This window comes from Lactuca virosa, chromosome 5, assembly GCF_052849685.1.
Source record: "Lactuca virosa cultivar CGN04683 chromosome 5, Lactuca_virosa_CGN04683_v6, whole genome shotgun sequence".
In the NCBI taxonomy this organism is placed as follows: domain Eukaryota; kingdom Viridiplantae; phylum Streptophyta; class Magnoliopsida; order Asterales; family Asteraceae; genus Lactuca; species Lactuca virosa.
The window spans coordinates 65,069,634-65,075,411 of record NC_136430.1 but is presented as its reverse complement, the minus strand read 5'-3'; positions in this window follow the sequence as shown (position 1 = coordinate 65,075,411).

The window sequence follows — 5,778 nt, the reverse complement described above, 5'->3', positions numbered from 1 at the left end:
TGCAGATTTTCAAGTTTTTGGCCAAGTTTTGGATTAGAATCATTACCATAAACTGTTTTGAGTACTAAAAAAAATCGTTGTTTATGATAAGGTAATGATTATCTTCATCCAATTAAAAGATATTTGTCAAATTTTAAGATAATTACTAGTTTATATGATAAATCTAATTATTTGTAATTTTTTATTTAAAATTATCTTGCTACAAGAGTTGCATTAGGTCAAATTGGCAAAAGATAAATATATATGATTATATTATGAGTTTAAATTTGATCTAAATGGTTTTGAGAGGTTACAAAACTTGCCATCAAGTTTTGGAACTCAAAAGTTTTTTTTAAGGAGTTACAAAACTTGTCATCAAGTTTGGAATCCAAAAGTTTGGGTTATCTACAGAAAAGTCCCAAACTTTTTTCGAAAGTTTCAATAAAGTCCTAAAAGTTTTTTTTTGAACAGAAAAGTCCCAATATTTTGATGTTTTGCCTAAATTAACGAAAAAGTCCTTTTTATATTTGAATAGCAAATGATAGATTATATGATTTTTTCAAAATATTGGGACTTTTCCGTTCAAAAAAAAACTTTTAGGACTTTACTGAAACTTTTGAAAAAAGTTTGGGACTTTTCTGTAGATAACCCCAAAAGTTTTCAAGAGTTACAAAACTTGCCTTCAAGTTTTGGAACTTAAAAAGTCTTTTTTAATGAAAAATTAACTCTAGTAATTGAAAGGTTTCAAAAGGTGCAACTCTGGGTTCATAACTTAAAAATTAATTAAATAGTTTTTAATTTTGAATTTTTATATTTAGAACCTTGATGTTTTTGAATAGTTCAATTACACTCTTATGGATTTTATTAAGTTAATTAAATGTTTAATTAAGAGAGTATTATTAAATCCATAATTTCATGGTTTAAGATTAATTAAATTAAGAGTATAATTCATTAATAGATTAAACCACCTAGTTTTTTAAAGGTGTAAAATACACCCTTATACTATATAAAATTTAAAGTTTAATATATTATATATGTATAAGTAAAAAGTCAGTCTTACAGTTAGTAGGCCTCATTCACGAAGTTGGTCTATAAGGGGTGTTTAAGGAAGCGACATGTAAAATGACCGTCATTGGGTATCCATTCTTACCCACCGCACCCTTGACCAGTGGAGGGTCGTTAGCCGAACGGGTTTGATAGGAAATTTAAATCCTCATTAAAAGTATAATGAAATATAAAGTAACTAAACCTTTTGTAAATTGCCAATCTTAGTTACTTTAGGAAAAATGTGAATTTGATGCTAACCCATGAAATTTACACATTGCACCTTATTAGTTGTTAGTGGAGCATGTGTGGTTAACCGGCACACTAATATGGGACTAATGAAGGATGGCAATGTGTTTCTCGTAAATTATCATTGATTAATGGAGCGAGTGTGGTTAACCGACACATTGATTAGGTGATTAATGACATCGAGAGTACCAAGCTAATTTGCATGGTTATTCACACCTTGTTTGTAATCCTCGGTATCCCAGTCACAAACTTGAAGGGCATAATCGAGATTAAACATGCCATTGAAAATTTCAATGAATCTCAAAAGAACTAGGAGTTTCATTTAAAACTTAATTCGTTTAAAATTTCGTTTTCGTGGTGGAATTGGTAAGTCGTCATTTACCTACCAACAAATAGTTTGCAATTGGATTACGACATCCCTCTTCCGAATTGTAAATTATTGTGTTGGGTCCTAGCCTTAATATTTCATTTGGATGTTATATTAAGGACTTAGATAAACTAAACTTGAATTTCTCCCATTGTAGATGTTTAGTTCTGACAACTATGGTCTTCCCGAATCTTTTGGAAAAAGCTTTCCTCATGAAGGTGATGTTCCTAAAAATCATACTTCTCTTCCTCTACCTCCTCCAATAGTTCTCCCTAACCCGCATGTTCGTCGACTTGAAAAGTTCAAGGTCAGTCAAACCCTATTGGCAATCAAACACCAAGATGGAAGGTCTGTGTGTGCACATATCTTAGAGATGAAGTCACACATTGACAGGTTGGGAATGTTGGGAGTCGATGTCTCGAGGAAGTTGGATGTTGAATTGGTTCTTCAATCACTTTATAAGTCATATAGTGAGTTCACTAGAGATTACTATATGACAGACCACGACGTGACCCTCATCGATCTTACATATTTGCTAATTGCTGCTGAATCATTAATGATTTGGCGCACTGGTAATGCAAATTTGATTGGAAGATCTACTTCCCAAAATTCCATGGACATTGACAATGGAAACATTGGAAGTCCATAAAAGTCTTCTCTTCCCAATGGAAAGGGATTGGCCAAGGTCAAACTGTTTGACCAAATGGTAAAGAGAAAGGTTAAGTATGTGATTGTCCCGTATACCATTCCAAGAGTGTCAGTTTGTTTCTATTGCCAAGAGAGGGGGCATTGGTTGCGAAGCTGCCCTGACTACCTAAGAGATCTAAGAGATGGTAAAATCAAATTGTATGGTTCTACTTCAGGTAAGTCCATTATCTAACTCTATTAAGTTCCTATTTGAAGATTCTAAATACATGATGTGATGAGATCACATTTTGATGTTTTGTAGGATCGAAGAAGAGAAAGGAAGCTTAAAGGAAGAGTAAGCTGAGTCTGAACGTGAAGAAATCGCATGGTTCGATGATCGGATTTTTGAGCTGCTACTTAAGAGGTATGATAGATTGCTTAGAAATATGTAGTAACATAGTTTTTATTGCATTGTAAGGACAAGTTTTTCCGCAATTTTATAAATAAAGAAAAATTTGATTTTATCTTATTTTATATTTCCTTACAATGGCAATTGTGAAAATTGATGTTTGTATGTATCTATTTTTAGCAATATGGATTTGATTCTTTCGTTTGTGGTAGTGTCTGAATTTACCAAATAAGGAAAGATTCTCATCACCAAGTTTCAATTGGACAGAAACTTGGAATCATGCAACTTGTATTGTATGATGAATGAGAACCTTCGTCTTTGGGAAATTACGACTAATTCCTTGTTCACATGTATATGTGAGTCAAGTGAAGGACTAGGGGATCAGGGACACTTGGTTGTGCACTTGTCAGGTCCACCACAAAGAACGATAAGACTATTCGTCATGATTTACTAAAAGTTTAGTAAATATGGTTATGCTTACAAGATTAAGTGTAATTCTGAATCGTTGAAAAAGTTTCAATGTATGGCGGAATGAATAAGAAGAATCAAATTAGGCAGAAAGATAAAAGTTTCTCCAATCTGAAAGGAAAGGAGAGTACTTGAGTATCGTGTTTTATGATCATCTTAGTGATTATGAAACCATATCACAATTGATCCTCTAAGGACATCTTAGTGCATTTGTATGGCTAAGAAGAGGAATCGTGAATTGTTAAAATGGTTAAACCAAGAAGATGAGTCATACTTCGTTCCAAAATCAAGTCTTAGAGTCATACTCCAAGATTGTGACTTGAGTGACATAATCTTAAGAAGGTTTATAACACATTTAGAATTGGTAGTTGTGATGTCTTTAAGACAAAGAACAACTAAGACCAATTGTATGAAGTGTTTTTCCTTGATAAGAATCCGCACTAACTCTTGAATATTTGTTTGTCAAGGAGTGTTTCTTGACAAGAGAATCTTATATATCAAGAAGTTAGTAGGAGTCTTAAACATCTTGAAAAGTTTCAGGAATTAATTAAGAATAAACCATTGTTTATCACTAGCACACGACTTGAGGTTTGTAACCTATCGTATTGACATATTCTTGTTTCTGTGCCCATTACAGTTGAAGTTGACTATGCATGTGAGTTCTATGAGTTCTCAGTTGTTTGCATAAAGCAATGCACCTTGATCAGTGAAAGTTCATTGATTAGTAAGGGTGAGGTGCTAAGAAACTTGGAAAACATGGTAGGCCCTTATGCTGCCAAGTGGCAAGAAATTAAGAGTGAACAGGTTCAATCCATATGAGTTTGATTTTGTCTAGACCTTGTCTTATGATAATGGTTGTTAATGAAAAATTCGCATGGATAGGAACACATACACCATAAAATCTAAGTGTCATAAGGTTTCTCTCCAATTCATGAAAATGATTGTGAGGAAACGCTTTCACTAAGTAGATTTTAAGGAGACAGCGGTTGTGTTAATTGCGTTCTCAAATTCGATTATGATTACGACATCCCTCTTCATAGTTCGAATTGTTATAAATGGAAAATAGTGTGAACATTCGGGACTTATTGTTGTAAGTTCTGGATAGTTTAGACACACATATGAGTGATATGTGCATATTAAGTCATATATTTTGTGTTAAATCTTTAATACTTTTTGGCTATTTTATTGCAAATTATGAACAAAAGATACTTAATTATGTTTAAAATGTATTTTCAGCCTAAAATATGAGCTCGGAAGCAAAAGGAAGCGGAATTGGCGATTGGAAGCTTGGATCTTGGATTTTGAAGAAAGAAGGATGTTGTTGGACAGCTTGACCCCTCGTCAGTGTTTTGACCATATCTCATGAACCGTAACTCCGATTGATGAGATTCAAAACGTTCTGAAAACTAGACACAATTTCGGACGACTTTTATGTTTTGAGAAAATGCTGATTCCAAACGGACTCGACGAGTTGGCCATAAACTCGACGAGTTGGTCAGAAGTTTCGCGATTCTAGACTTTGACTTGCCATACACGGGATTTTAAGTGATGGACTCGCCGAGTCGGCACTGGACTCGCCGAGTAGCCCCTGTTTTCAGAATATATATATAGAAACGCTTCTCATTCGAACCCTAACGAATGGGGGAAGCTATGGACGATTTTTAGAGGCCAGAAGGGTTCTTAGAAGCTGTGGTTTTTGAGATTTCAACTTAGATTCCAATTTTGAGAAGATCAAAGGAAATTTAGGTTTACTCTTTATTTAATCTTTTGTTTAAACTATGTTTGCATCAATTGATTTTGTTTTTGAGTTACTTTCTGCTGTAATCATGGGTTAAAACTCATATCTTCTGTTTAGGGTAGATGAATTTATGACTATGTGTTGATTTTTGTGGCATGGATGATTTGATTTGGTGATTTTGTTTTGTTAAGCTTGTTAAAGATCCTTACGTGTTAACAATAACTATAATCTGTTAATTAACCAGCAAATTAAGTTGCATGAACATCTCTTAATTGCTAATCTCATATGATTTATGTGAAAACATTGTTATATGCCTAGGAATAGCGAACGTGAAACTAGGGTTAACTAGGAAATAGGTAAGTTAATGTGTGAGCTTGTGTGACGAACCATCAACAAGGAGTTAATTGAATTAGCATATTTGATTAGCTTACTACAAGTGTTACTTAACCCGAATCAATAAACTAGGAAATTTATTAGTTTAACCAATTGGCCACTGTTTGAATTAATTAGTTTTCTAAGGATTAGTAATAGCGAACGTGAACCTAATCACACTTATCGGTAGCCAATACCAATTAATCCATTGCATTTGTCATAAAATCAACCATAGGAATAAATGATTCAAAACCTAAACAAAAGTCTTCTCTATTATTGAATTTAGTTGATCTTTATTTGCTTAGCTGTTAGTTGCTTAGTTTGCGTGTATTTAAGTTTCTAGTCTTACAAAACTAGAGAAAACCCATTTTTATTACTTGCTTTATTTAGATAATATTAGTAGTAATTTTAATTGTTTACTGTTCCCTGTGTTCGATACCTAACTTACCTAAACTATACCACCAATTGACAGGTTCACTGCCTTTTGTGTGTCTAATTTATATTTAAAAAAGTAGGATTAAAACT